Source organism: Scyliorhinus torazame, chromosome 29, assembly GCF_047496885.1.
Source record: "Scyliorhinus torazame isolate Kashiwa2021f chromosome 29, sScyTor2.1, whole genome shotgun sequence".
Classification (NCBI taxonomy): Eukaryota; Metazoa; Chordata; class Chondrichthyes; order Carcharhiniformes; family Scyliorhinidae; genus Scyliorhinus; species Scyliorhinus torazame.
The window spans coordinates 34,536,905-34,551,954 of NC_092735.1; the positions used below are offsets into that span (position 1 = coordinate 34,536,905).

At 53.4% G+C, this 15,050-nt stretch overlaps 1 long non-coding RNA gene across 1 annotated transcript; it reads right to left on the reverse strand.

Moving 5' to 3' along the window:
* Positions 1–7,201: 7,201 nt before the first annotated feature.
* LOC140403791 (uncharacterized) lies at positions 7,202–12,472 on the reverse strand. The gene is made up of 2 exons (XR_011938415.1): positions 12,215–12,472; positions 7,202–7,249 (listed from the first exon to the last, which is right to left on the reverse strand). It is a non-coding gene; the product is annotated as an uncharacterized lncRNA (long non-coding RNA).
* Between the last annotated feature and the right edge of the window lie 2,578 nt (positions 12,473–15,050).

Here is a 15,050-nt window from a genome sequence, read left to right on the forward strand (position 1 = left end):
AATTTTATGCTGCGCCCTTGATCAACCACATTGACTAAGGTACTGCCCTGAACTAAGATGGCCTTAGCCACACCGGGGTCCAACTGAGTGACCCATAAATCACTGAGTGTCTTTAAGACAGAGATAGATAGGTTCTTGATTAATAAGGGGATCAGGGTTATGGGGAGAAGGCAGGAGAATGGGGATGAGAAAATATCAGCCATGATTGAATGGCGGAGCAGACTCGATGGGCCGAGTGGCCTAATTCTGCTCCTATGTCTTACGGTCTTATGGTCAAAGGAGGGGTCTTAACTCTACGAGGGCTGGAGTTCTCGAAAATATTGAGGAACGTAACTAATCTGCTATTTATTATCAGCGAGAGGTCGGCTTGAGCACTGATAACCTTGGCTGACACTCCCGTGCCGTGCTGAGGGAGTGCCACACTGTTGGAGATGCCGTTTCTGAGGTAAAATATTAAACCAAAGCCCTGTCTCCCCTCTCAACGGGTGCATAAGATCCCGTGGCATTATTTGAAAGAGAGGGGAAGCTACCGCTAATGTCCTCTTAAAAAAAATTTTAAATCCAATTAAGGGGTAATTCAACGTGGCCAATCCACCTACCCTCCGCATCTTTGGGTTGTGGGGGTGAGCCTCTCGCAGACACGGGGAGAATGTATTCCCCCAGTGTCCTGACATATAATTCTCCCTCAACTATCTGTGATGAATGTATAATTACTGATAATTCACCAGTGCACTGTGTTATGTTAGTAACCCTGTGGGCTCTACCTATGGGGCTATTGTGTGGCTTCACCCACAGGGGATATGTTGGGGCATGTACGGGCTCCGCCCATGGCTCCACCCCCTTTACAGGAAGTATAAGAGCTGCCGACCTGCGGGGGCCGCCTTCAGTGTTGTACCGGTCGCAGGCAGGCTCAGTTCTAAGCTGATTAAAACCACGGTTTACTTCTCCACGTGTCTTCGAGTGAATCGATGGTCGCATCACTATCATAAACATATCTGGCCATTATCCTATTTCCAGTTCTGCTATTTCCAGCTTTGACAAAGTGCCCTCCCGCCGCGAAACATCCGCTCCGTTTCTCTCTCCACTGACGCTGTCATTCCTGCTGAGATTGTCCGGCATTTTCTGTTCTCGTTACAGATTCCAGCATCCGCAGTAGTTTGCTTCGGGGGCCGGCATGGTGGCGCAGTGCTTAGCGCTGCTGCCTCCTGGGCGCCGAGGACCCGGGTTCGATCCCGTCCCCGGGGCCGCTGTCCGTGTGGAGTTTGCACATCTCCCCGTATCTGCGTGGGTCTCACCCCCACAACCCAAAAGATATGTGGGGGTAGGTGAATTGGCCGCGCTAAACTGCCCCTTAATTGGGGAATAAAACTTGTAAAGATAAAATAAAAGTAATTTGCTTTTGCCACGTTGTGGGATTTTGCTGCGCGCCGATCGGCAGCCCCGTTTCCCGCATGACAACAGTGACTGCACTTGGGAAAAGAGCTTCACTGGCTGCGGATCACTCTGGGACACCCTGAGCTTGCGAAGGGTGATGCGTAACTACAAGCCCCTGGAATCCAAAGATGTGCAGGTTAGGTGGATTGGCCATGCTAAATTGCTCTTAGTGTCCAAAATTGCCCTTAGTGTTGGGTAGAGTTACTGGGTTATGGGGATAGGGTGGAGGTGTTGACCTTGGGTAGGGTGCTCTTTCCAAGAGCCGGTGCAGACTCGATGGGCCGAATGGCCTCCTTCTGCACTGTAAATTCTATTTAAAAATTCTATGAATCTTGTCACCCAAATATCGAAAGAGAGGTGCACCTGAGAGAGGAAAAAAAACAAACTCTACCCCTGACAAACCGCCAGAGCGGCCACATCACCACACCATGGAGCAGCAGCAAGCGGCGGGGGGGAGCAGGGAAGGGCAGGCCTGGGTAAACTGCTCTAAACCATCAGGAAGCTCGAGGCAGGGAGCAGTGAAATGCTGCACTTTGCAATCGCACTTGCTAAGAGGATTGAGAGCGAAGCAGCAAAGGAATTCCTTTACCTCTTCCAGTTTTTTCACGCTGCCGAGGAAACGGCGACAGGAAATAAACAGGCAAAAAATAGATTAAAAGACGTTGTGATGGGAGACAAGGGGGGTAGGTACATAATGGTGAGTGGGAAGCTGGAGGGGGTGCGGGTGGTACTCGTGAACATATGTGCTCCGAATTGGGACGATGTGGAATTTATGAAGCGGGTTTTAGGTAAGACCCCAGACTTAGAGTCTCATAACCTGATCATGGGAGGGGACTTCCAACACAGTCATTGATCCGGAATTGGACGCGTCAAAATCCAGGACAGGGAGGAGGCCGGCTGCGGCAAAGGAATTGAAGGGATTTATGGAATAGATAGGGGGAGTAGACCCATGGAGGTTTGCACGGCCAAGGGCGAAGGACTTTGCTTTTCTCACATGTCCACAAGGTATACTCTCGTATCGACTTTTTTTGTTCTGAGCAGGGCACTAATACCGGAGGTGATGGATTCTGAGTACTCGGCAATCGCAGTGTCGGATCATGCCCGCACTGGGTGGATCTATGGGGTTAGTGTGGAGAGAGGGTAACGCCCGCTGTGGAGACTGGATGTGGGGTTGCTTGTGGACAAAGCGATCTGTGGGCGGGCAAACAAGTCCACCCAGAACTAACTGGAAACAAATGATACGGGGGAGGTCTCTGCAGCGACGGTTTTGGGGAAGCTCTGAAGGCAGTGGTCAGAGGAGAATTAATCTCGATACGGGCCCACAGAGAAAAGGTGGAACGGGCTGAGATGGATAGATTAGTGGAGGAGATACTCCAGGTGGACAAGAGATACTTGGAGGCCCCGGACACGGGGCTACTGAGGGAGCGGCGGAGGATACAGGGGGAGTTTGGGCTGTTGACCACAGGGAAAGCGGTGGAACAGTTGAGGAAGGCAAGGGGGGGCGATCTATGAGTACGGTGAAAAGGCAAGCAGCATGTTGGCACACCAGCTCAGGAATAGAGAGGCGGCCAGGGAGATAGGTAAAGTAAAGAGTAGCGACGGTAATACTGTCCTGGACCCAGCGGGAGTGAACGAGGTGTTTAAGGACTTTTATAGTAAATTATATGAGTCGGAACCCCCGGCTGGGGTGGAGGGGATGAGGCAGTTCTTGGATCAGTTGAGGTTCCTGAGGGTGGAGGAGGACCTGGTGGAGGGGCTGGGAGCCCCAATTGAGATTGAGGAAATAACCAAGGGGCTGGTGGGCATGCAGTCGGGCAAGGCCCCGGGGCCTGACGGGCTAACCCGGTGGAATTTTTCAGAGATATTGAGCCCACTGCTGGTGAGGTACATTTAACGAAGCAAGAGAGAAGGGAGTCCTCCCCCCAACAATGTCGCAGGCCTCGATTTCATTGATCTTGAAACGGGAGAAGGATCCGGAGCAATGCGGGTCATACAGGCAGATTTCTCTACTGAATGTGGACGCCAAACTGCTGGCTAAGATACTGGCCACAAGGATAGAGGACTGTGTCCCGGGGGTGATAGGGGAAGACCAGGCGGGATTTGTAAAGGGCAGGCAACTCAAGGCCAATGTTCGAAGGCTTTTAAATTGTTATTATGATGCCCTCAGAAGGAGAGGAGGTGGTGGTAGCGATGGATGCGGAGAAGGCTTTTGATTGGGTGGAGTAGAATTACTTGTGGGAGGCGCTGGGAAGGTTTGGGTTTGGTGAGGGCTTTACTGACTGGGTGCGGTTGCTATCGGGAACCAGTAGCGAGTGTGCGTACGAACCGGCTGAGGTTGGGGGACAAGGCAAGGCTGCCCCTCTCCCCGTTACTGTTTGCTCTGGCCATAGAGCCATTGGCCATGGCATTAAGAGCCTCTAGGAACTGGAAAGGGCTGGTTCGGGGGGGGGGGGGGGCTGGTGGGTGGTGGAGCACCCGGGTCTTGCTCTACGCAGATGACCTGCTCTTGTACATTTCAGAACTGTTGGAGGGGATGGGGGAAGTAATGCGAATCTTGGGGGAATTTGGCAAAATTTTCAGGGTATAAATTGAACATGGGGGAAAAGCGAGATGTTTGCGATCGAGGCAAGAAATGAAATGAAAATTGCTTATTGTCACAGAGGACAGGAGAAGAGACTGGGAGAGCTGCCGCTTAGAATGGTAGGGGAGAGCTTTTGGTATCTGGGAATCCAGGTGGCCCGGAAATGAAGGTACTACACAAGTTAAACCTATCCCGGCTGGTAGAACAAACGAAAGGGGACATTAAGAGATGGGACATGCTCCCGCTATCACTGGCGGGGAGGGTACAGACCATGAAGATGACGGTCCTCCCCAGATTTCGGTATGTCTTTCAGTGCCTCTCCATCTTCATCTTAAAGGCTTTTTCAAGCGGGTGAAGAAGGTTATTGTTGGGGCTTTGTGTGGGTGAGTAAAACCGCCGCGAGTGAAGAAAGTGTTGCTGGAGCGCAGTCGGGGTGGGTTGGCGCTGCCGAACTTCTGCAATTACTACTGGGCGGCTAATATAGCCATGATTAGGAAGTGGGTAGTGGGGGAGGGGTCGGCATGGGAGCGGATGGAGGCGGCGTCATGCAAAGACACAAGTTTGGGAGAACTGATAACGGCTCCTCTTCCGTTCTCGCCGGCCCGATACTCCACAAGTCCGGCGGTGGTGGCGGCTCTGAGAATCTGGGGGCAATAGAGGAGGTATAAGAGAGTGGAGGGAGCATCGATTTGGATCCCGATTGATAATCATGATAGGTCTGTACCGGGTAGGCTAGATGGTGGGTTCCGGAGTTGGCAGAGGGCAGGAATTAGAAAGATGGGGGATCTATTTATAGACAGGAGCTTTCCAGTTTGAAAGCTTTGGAGGATAAATTTGAATTGCCAGCAGGGAATGGGATTAGGTATTTGCAGGTACGAGACTTCCTGAGAAAACAGGTTCCGGCCTTTCCGCTGCTGCCGCCATGGGAATACAGGACAGAGTAGTCACCAGTACCTGGGTGGGAGAGGGGAAGGTATCGGATATTTACCAGGAGGTTTCGGAGGCGGAGAAACCCCGGTTGGAGGAGCTTAAGGGCAAGTAGGAGGACGAGCAAGGAGAGATAGAGGCCGGTCTATGGGCGGATGCCCTAAGCAGGGTTAATACCCTCCTCATCAATTTAAGGTAGTCACCAGGCACACATGACAGCGGCTAGGATGAGCAAGTTTTTCGGGGTAGAGGACAGGTGTGCGAGGTGCGCGGGAAGCCCAGCAAATCATGTCCACATGTTTTGGGCATGCCCGAAGCTTAGAGGGTTTTGCAGGGTCTTGCTAAGGCAAATGTCCACGGTGCTAAAAACACGGGTGGTGCCGAGACCGGAGGTGGCGATCTTTGGGGTGTCGGAAGAGCCGGGAGTTCAGGGGGCGAAAGAGGGCTGACGTCTTGGCCTTTGCCTCCCTGGTAGCCCGGAGACGGATCTTGTTAATGGGGAGGGACTCGAAGCCCCGAGTGCAGAGACCTGGGTTAGTGACATGGCTGGGGTTCTCAGTCTCGAGAAAATAAAGTTCGCCTTAAGAGGGTCAATGGCCGGGTTCACCCGGAGGTGGCAGCCGTTCGTCGAATTTCTCGGGGAAAATTAAACTGTCGGCAGAAGCAGAATGCCAAGGGGGGAGGGGGGCGGGGGGGACCGGATTGTTGTTGAATGGTTGGGGTGTGTGAAGATTGAGATGGGGGGGGGGGAAATGTTTATTATACCATGTTGATGTCATTGTCCTATGTTATTTTTATAAATATTTTCAAATGACCTTAATAAAAATATTTTTTAAAAAGGCGTTGCGGTGACTGAACGGTAAAATTTCAGTGCCCTCGCCCACAAACTATTGGGCAATTCTCATTTTCACACAGGAAGGTCCTGGGGGTTTGAGTCACTATTGGATAGTTCGACAGATGGCTCCTTCTTCCAAATGGTAAACTAGATCTTGGCCTGTTTTATTCCTCTTCACTCTCTCTATGTCGCGTTCGAAACAGTTTTTCTCCCAGGTTTTCGCTCACATGCTCTCGCAGATTAATTTCTCAAAAAAAAACTCCAGGTCACTCAATCCTGGCGAGGAAACTCTACATAGAATTGAGACAGTGGGCAGGAACCACCCCCCCCCCCCCCCCCCCCCCGCCCCCCCCCAAGTGCCATTCCAGCTGGGAGAGCCAGTGTGATAACGCCGGCTGTTCCGGTGCGAATCCCATCGCTGGCCTTCCGCACGGTCGTTGTTCGGAGCCAGGGGTGAAACCCGCAGAAAAGGTCATGCGTGGGGCCGCAAGACGCCGGCCGACTTCGCAGGGATCGGGCGGCAATCTTCGAACGGCCCCCGATCTCAAAGTGACTGCCACCCTGCAACGTCACAGGCACCTGGGATTCAGTGGCCCCCCCCACCTCCCCCCATCACCACCACCCTCGCCATCATCAACCCCCTTTGCCCCCCTCCCCCAGCCTCCAAGGGTCACTGGCATTGGGGCCCTCCAAAAGGGTCTCCTTCAGGCCCCCCCTCCCTTTCGGCAAAGACCCCACCCCCACCCCCCCAAATCATCGAATGTGCCCCTTCATGCCCTCGACCCTCAACGCCCCCCATTCACGGCCACGACCCTTTCATGCCCACCCCCTTCATGGCCCCACCTCCATTTCAGGCCCCTAATCTCGGCAGTGCCGACCTGACACATTGACATTGCCCCCAGCACTCTGGCAGTGCCAACCTGGCACACAAAGAAATCATTAATGTGGTTATGAGAAATTAATCTAAGTTTGATGTGTTTGGGCCTTTCTGAGGTCACTCATGCCCCTCTCGTGCCCTCGCACCATCCTTTCTCCCACCTCCTAAACTGGGAAGAGGGGTCTTTACCCCAGAGGTTGGTGCAGGAAAGCTCAGGCAGCAATCGGAACGGATGTGTTTGAGGGAATGATGGATACATGAGGAATGGAACGATCTGGTGATGGGGGTGAGATGGAGAGGGGGGGTGAGTGGAGGGAGGGGGGGGGGAGGGGGGGGTGGGTGGGGGGGGGCGGGGAAGCTCGTGCGGGCCAGCGGGGCCGAAAGTCAATCTAAGCAATGTTGGGTCGAGTAAAGGGCTGCAGTACCGAGGGAGAGCTGCACTGTTGGAGGCGCTGTCTTGCGAATGAGGAGATGAATCTTCCTGACAGAATGACGGATGTTACTGCTGTACATCGCTGGGCTGCCGTGTGTGCTGAATTTCACTCACCTTTCTCCTCTCTCTCTCCTCTTGGTTGAAAAAGAAACACTGGGCATACTGGGGGGGGAAAACACAAAGACTTGGTTCAAGGAACAGGGATGCCAGGAAATGGAAGAACGTTGAGTGTTGATAACTTGGTATAATTTACACTGTTAATCAAACAAAAAGTATTTTTCTTCCATGTCTCCACTTCTATCATGTATATATTTTAAATGAAGCACTTCAGAGAGAGCGACTTTCCCACGGCCGAACCAAACGATATTACGAACGAAGAAATGGTATGGTTGTAATGTCGGGAACGCAGCAGACAATTTGTAGCATAGCAGGATCCCACAACCATCAATGCAATAGTGAATGGACTATCTGCTGTTAATTGATGGTTGATTATCACCATCACCTGGAGGTTCCCTCCGAGTCACTCACCACCCTGACTCAGAAATATATGGGCCGTTCCTTCACTGTCGCTGGGTCAAAATCCTGAAACTCGCTCCCTAACAGCACAGTGGGTGTACCTGCATGGACTGCAGCGGTTCAAGAAGGCAGCTCACCACCACCACCTTCTCAGGGGGCAATTAGGGATGGGCAATAAATGCTGGCCTAGCCGGCGATGCCCACATCCAAGAATCAATTTCGAAGATCTGGAGTATTGGGGGATCGGGAATCCCAATCACAATATAACACTTTTACAAAGATACTGCACCCACCCACCCCTGCCCCCCAACTGCAACCCCCCCCCCCACTCCCACACACTGTAGCCCCCATTGTAACCTCCCATTGTATCCAAACTCCTCTCACTGTAACGCCCACTGTAAACTCCCCCCACACCCCCCGCTGTAACACCCACTGTCGCCCTCACTGTGACACCCCTGTAATCCCCACTGCCCTCACTGTAACACCCAGTGTAACCACACACTGTAAGCCCCACTGTAGCCCCCATTGTAGTCCCCCCTCTGCACCCTCCCACAGTCCAATGATGTGGGGTCGGTGCAGACTCGATGGGCCGAATGGCCCCCTTCTGCACTGTACATTCTATGTCTATGTTCTGTGTTTTATTCTGTGAGTCTGGAAACTGATCAATGCTCACTGTATTTGATTGCTTAAGGCTGGGTGTGGACTCAGAGCAAAGTTAAACGAACACCACCAAATTTACTGGAAGCTAGATCTGAGATCATTTTAAACTCTTGTTGCCCACTTCGGAATCTGTGTTTGCTCCGAGAAACATAAAATGAACAAAGACCACAATATCCCCACCCACACTGCACAGTCCACATTAGCAATATGTCTTCTCACAAATGTGGGCTCTGATTAGATTGAAATAAGATGGCATTCCTGTCACGCATGTTGTATGCCACACGTGTGGCATCGCAACCTTTGGTTTTAAAATACATTTCCTAACTCTGTGCTTTCTCCATCGTTGTTGGCCCCCAGAAGGGGGGGATATGGGGATAATGGGTCCGCGGTGTGTTACGGACCATGAGGGAGGTTAATGAATCGCTCATCATTTACAAACTTGGGTGGAAGAAATTTCGCAAAAGAAGATAAACCAACCCCCTTCTTGCCTAACCCTGTGCGAATGCAGTTTGACCTGAGCCCCACCCACCCACGTTGGGTTTTATGAGGAAATGCCCCTCAACAGATCACCATTGGAGAAGAATTCCTTGGGGGGGCGGGTGGTGGGGGGGTCTCACCTTGGGCTCTACACCCGGGACCACCACCCCTGCACCCGTGAACACGTCAGGCGTAGGCTGGTGCCCGAATGCCCATCTTGTCTAGACGGCAATCCAGACACGGGTGGCCGAGTGCTGGTCTGCGAGCAGATTGGCCGGTCTCTGCCCCATGCGTCCGTCTTCATGTCTGGTCAGGGGAGCTGGGTGTTGGGGTGTGAACCTCTCCAAACGGATGCCTGTGACCGGGCGACACTAAGTCCTTGAGAGTGAGTGCATCAACTGAAAGCTTTCAGACAGTCCATCTTCTAAAGCTAACACCATCCGCTTAACGCTAAACAGATTACAATTCGCAATGAAATTGGGTTAATGTGTTTCGAGCTAATGGAAGTGAAAGATTTACTCATTATAGAGAGACAAGTGATAGCTCAAAGTGGGGGAGTGGTCGGAATGTAGGAAGAGGGGGAGGTTACACCTTGACCCTGTACCACTGCCAATCAATGGGACGATGGCTGACCTGTGACCTAACTCCAGGTGCTGCCCTTCTCCCCATATCTCTTAATATCATTGGTGAGCAGTCTATCAATCTCAGATTTAAGATGAACAATTAGCCAATCGGTGTTTGCAGAAGTAAATCCAAACTTCTATCACTCTTTGTGTGTAGAGGTGCTCCCACATTCCCACCCTGGAAGGTTTGGTGTGAATGGTTTGGGATTCCCCAACCAGCAGGCAATTATTTCCAATCCGTTCCCCTTAATATCTGGAAAACTTTGATCAACTCAGCTTTCCATGTTCCAGGATATTCAACCCTGCTTTGTATAAATCTCCTCATGACTTAGCTCTTCGGGTCCAGGTATCATTGAGGTATACCTAAGAATCGAATCCTGTGATGGACAAGCAACACGCTCACTCGTAACTTAACTCTCAACGAGTCAGACGCTCCCAGAGATTATTTTATAATAATCTTTATTATTGTCACAAGTAGGCTTACATTAACACTGCAATGAAGTTACTGTGAAAATCTACTATGAAAAGAACCCACCTCTTCACTCACCTGAGGAAGGAGCAGCGCTCCGAAGGCTAGTGATTTGAAGCAAACCTGTTGGACTTTAACTTGGTGTTGTAAGACTTCTTACTGTGCCCACCCCAGTCCAACGGCAGCATCGCAACATCATGGTTAAACAGCAGAGCCCTTGGGCGGGCTTCACCAGATTTCTGGTGCGGCACGCCTACGGGATTCTCCGTGTTGCCGGCTGCCCGGGGGTTTCCGACGGCGTGGGGCTGCCCACAGTGGGAAGCCCCATTGACCGGGGCCCCTATGTTTAAACCAGGCTCCCTATTGGCAGTAAGGTTGGGTTATGTCTGGTCACAGAGTGTCAGGGGAGGAGGTTCTAGGTGTTGTAGTCGGATAGGAAGCGGTACCAAGGGCCGATCAAACAGGTATTAAGGAAATATGTAAAATGGGGCAGAACAATTACAGATGAAATCGCAAATAAAACGATAAAGTGATGTTCAGGGAAAGCAAAGGAACTGGCGATGTACATGCTGGCTCAATTGTCCTTGAGGCAAATAACAGGTCGAGAGACGTCAATGTGTAAGGCTGGGGATAGGGCAGGGAAATGGCGCCTAATTCATGGTGCTCATTCGGAGGGCCGGTGCAAATGCGATGGCCGAATGGCCTCCTTCTGCACGGCAACGATTCCATGGTTGTGCACACCCACTGCAAAACACCAAACTGCGGACGTGTCGCAAACGGGATTTACAACGTTCCAGGTCTCTCTCACCGTTAATGACGGCATCTCCCCTCCCTCATGTCGGCGACATTCTCTGTCTCCTGCTGTGGCTAATGGAGATTTTGCCGAATGCCTCCACCACCTTCAGGGGCTAGGCCGGCGCCAGAGTGGCTAGCGCCGGCGGGCGCGGAAGGGCCTCCGCCGGCCCAGCGCGAGTTGGCGCATGCGCGGGAACGCCAGCGTGTCATCACACCGCATGCGCAGGGGGGTTCATCTCCGCGTCGGCCATGGCGGAGCGTTACAGCGGCCGGTGCGGAGGGAAAGAGTGCCCCCACGGCACAGGCCCGCCCGCGGATCGGTGGGCTCCGACCGCGGGCCAGGCCAACGTGGGGCCCCCTCCCCACGTGGCCAGGTCCCCCTGCACCCCCCCCGAGGACTCTGCAGGCCGCTCGTGGAGCCAGGTCCCGCCGGTAAGTACCTGTTGTAATTTACGCCGGCGGAACCGGCCGTAAACGGGCGGCCAGTCGGCCTGGTCGCGGGCCGGAGAATCGCCGGGGGGGGGGGGGGCAGCTGCCAGCGGCCGCCGACCGGCGCAGCACGATTCCCGCCCCCCGCCAAATCCCTGGCGCCGGAGAATTCGGCAGCCGGCGGGGGCCGGGATTCACGTCGCCCCCCCCCCCCCCCCCCCCGGAAATTCTCCGACCCAGCCGGGGGTCGGAGAATCCCGCCGCTGATTTCTCTGTCCCTCGATGCCAGCGGAGCGAGGCGGACTGGCATCGGAGAATCCCTGGCCTGTATCCCTCACAGGCCTCCTGCCATGGTGCCCATGGCGCAGATTCCACCTGACGTTTAATTCACTCAGGGAACAGTTGCAGGTTGGAATAAGCTGAACAATTTTCGGGCGTCGATCATTCGCACTCAGCCTTCTCGAGCAGCGACCTTCTGTGCACAGGTCAACACTCCGATTCACCCCCACCACCCAGGTCCACATTGGGGCCTGTTACAGGCCCGTCAGCCTTTCTTGCACCTCTGACCCTGCCATCGGGGGTCGACACTTTTAACAAATCAATGCAATTAGACCCGCTAAACCCTCCTGTGGATCCCAGCCAAAAGGAAACATTCACAGTTAGCAATTCGACAGCATCTAGTTGACAAGTGAGGTGCCAACTTTGCCCAGCTGGACCTGGTCAGCTACCCAGGCCGGTTTACATTCGCCAATATTTTTAAAAAAATCAGTTTGGGGGATTCACGAGGATTCCAGCAGCTCCGAACCGGAACAACCGTCCGTTCGCACCAGAGCGACGAGAGGGAGAAGAGATTTGCCACGGGAAGATCCCCAAAATTAGGCCGCGGCGTGGCATTCCAGCGGGGTGCGAGCAGCTGGGGGAGAGGAGCATTTGCAGGGTTGGTCCGTGTTTGGAAACCGGGAGGGAATTGAACCGTGGCCGTCGGAAAATACTTGTTTCCTCTGGGGGGTTTGGGCGTGTGGTTCTGTGACGCCATGCAACGGGTCGCACAAACCCGTCTTAGTGCCGTGCTGCTTAAACCTGTTATGTGGAGCAGTTCACCAGCTGCTTCAGAGACCGGGGCGCTCTCTCTCTCTCTCTCTCTGACAGACAGCTCACCTCTTTGTTAAATTCGAGCAAGGCTTTCTGTATCACCTCCTGGTCACCGGTTTGCAGGACATTCGTCAACATGTCTAGTTCCATCTTCACCGGTAGAAAGAGACTGAGAGCTTTTATGCTCCGGGTCCACGGCCTCTCCAGCTTTCCTGATCCTGGGATTAGGAAGACTCAGAGGGGAGCAGTGAAATTCTCTCTCTCTCTCTCTCTGCCTGTGACATGCACTGACATCACAGGAATGGGAGGGGAGAAAACATCTTATCTGTGAGAGCAGTGACTGCCCCCTCACACAGTCCTCTGTGTGTGTGTGAGTGTGTGTGTGAGACATTGAATAGTTATTAACCCTATGAGGCCCTCAGAGGTGCCAAATTTGGTTTAAATGTTAGAGGAGGTTTCTAAGACTGGGTGGTTCCTTCCTGTGCTCGGCCTTGTATGTCAATTGTATGTTAATCGTGTTCACGAACATCCGGGTTATAATAATATTAATCTTTTATTGTCACAAGTAGGCTTACATTAACACTGCAATGAAGTTATTGTGAAAATCCCCCTCGTCACCACATTCCGGCGCCTGTTCAGGTACATAGAACATACAGTGCAGAAGGAGGCATTCGGCCCATCGAGTCTGCACCGACCCACTTAAGCCCTCACTTCCACCCATCCCCGTAACTCAATAACCCCTCCGAACCGTTTTTGGCCGCTAAGGGCAATTTAGCGTGGCCAATTCACCTAACCTGCACGTCTTTGGGCTGTGGGAGGAAACCGGAGCACCCGGAGGAAACCCACGCAGACACGGGAGAACGCGGCAGACCCCACACAGACAGTGACCCAGCGGGGAATCGAACCTGGGACCCTGGCGCTGTGAAGCAAAACCCCTGGGGAACGTGCACAGGGAAGAGCCCAGATGGCGTGGATGGACAATATCAGAAACACTGACCTCTCTGAGCGACAGAGAGTAGAAATCAATGTCTGCTCATGGTGCGGCCAAGCTTCGGACCAAGGAGGGGCCGGAAGCGTGGCCGAATTCGCCAGCCGGAATCCCGTCGCCAGCAAATGTTGCACCGCTGAGAACAGAGACGGCACAGTGGCACAGTGGTTGGCACTGCTGCCTCACAGCGCCAGGGACCCGGGTTCGATTCCTGGCTTGGGTCACTGTCTGTGCGAGGTCTGCACGTTCTCCCCGTGCCTGCGTGGGTTTCCTCCGGGTGCTCCGGTTTCCCTCCACCGTCCAAACGTGTGCAGGTTAGGCGGATTGGCTACGCTAAAATTTTCCCTTATAGTCCAAAGAGTAGGTGGGGTTACAGGGATAGGGCAGGGGTGTCTAGGTTAGGGTAGGCATTGTAAAACTCAGGGGCGCGACCCGCGGGTGGGTCGCGGGCGGGTGTCGGGGAAGGGCGCTGCGGCGTTCCCGATCGCGCAAATCCGCGCGCAACAGCTGGCTTTTATAATGCCGGCTGCTAAGCGGCCTTCAAAATGGCCTGGAACAGATAAAACAAATTTGGCCGCACTGCGCATGGGTGCCCGATCATGCGTATTTTGCACATGCGCATTTTGCACATGCGCACCGATGATCGGGCACCCATGCACAGTGCGGCCCGCATTTTTTTAATATGGTTGCAGCCTTTTTTTCCCCCAAGTTCGGGGGGCCGAGGGACCCAAAACCATTTCCACCATTTTTGTCAGCAACAAACAAGGTAAGAGAAAATGGTGGGTCGCGAAGGTCGGCCGGCGCGGGTCGCGAAGGTCGGCCGGCGTGGGTCCCGAGGGTCGGCCGGCGTGGGTCGCGAAGGTCAGCCGGCGTGGGTCGCGAAGGTCGGCCGGCGCGGGTCCCAAGGGTCGGCCGGCGTGGGTCGCGAAGGTCGGCCGACGTGGGTCGCGAAGGTCGGCCGGCGTGGGTCCCGAAGGTCGGCCGGCGTGGGTCCCGAAGGTCGGCCGGCGTGGGTCGCGAAGGTCGGCCGGTTGGTAAAAATGGGTCCCCGGAAAAAAAGTTTGAAAAACACTGGGTTAGGGCGCTCTTCCAGAGGGTAGGTGTAGGCTTAATGGACCGAATGGCCTCCTTCTGCACTGTAGGGATTCTATGAGACACACAGTTGGGGAAACCGGAGAAACCAGCCCCTTGTCCTCACTGAATCAGCAATTACCAAGCTGCAATTTCCACATCGTCCCAGAAGAGGAATTTAGAAGAATGTATTGGATTATGGGAATATACAATAATTTATCACAAGTGGATATTGGAAAAGTAATCACCATTGAGGGGCCAATAGAGGCCACGTGGGGTAGAGTAGAGAAATGGGGAGGTCGCATGAAACCGTTCAAAATAGAAAGAGGCCATTCGACCACCTTACCTGGTTGGCTAAAATAATAACGCCCAAGATTAGACAGTTAAAGATAACGGTGAGGCGAGAGAGAGAACATTGGACCCTCCCCGCACACACAAAGCATGTCCTGTGGCACTGAACAACAGTCGCGAAACGGGCAGTGTCCTGACCAACGCTCGGACAACGGGGCAGCTTTCAAGAAGCATCTTAAAGAAGAAAGGTGAGGTGGAGGTGGCGGAGAGGGTTAGAGGGGGAATTCTGAAGCTCGGGGCCCGGGCAGCTGGAGGCCCGGCCACCAACGGTTCGGCCATGAAGATTGGAGGTCGCTCAGAAGGCTGTGATATAATCATAATTATCAGCATTGCAAGGGTTGCAAGGGTTGATGTAGTGTGGAGAGTAGCCACTAGAAGGAGCTACTGATACAACTATATAAAGCACTGATGCTAGACCTTAGGGGAGGAATGTATGCAGGAGATAGCTAGAGAAGGTCATCAGAGCAGATAGTGTGAGAAGGTTAGATTTTA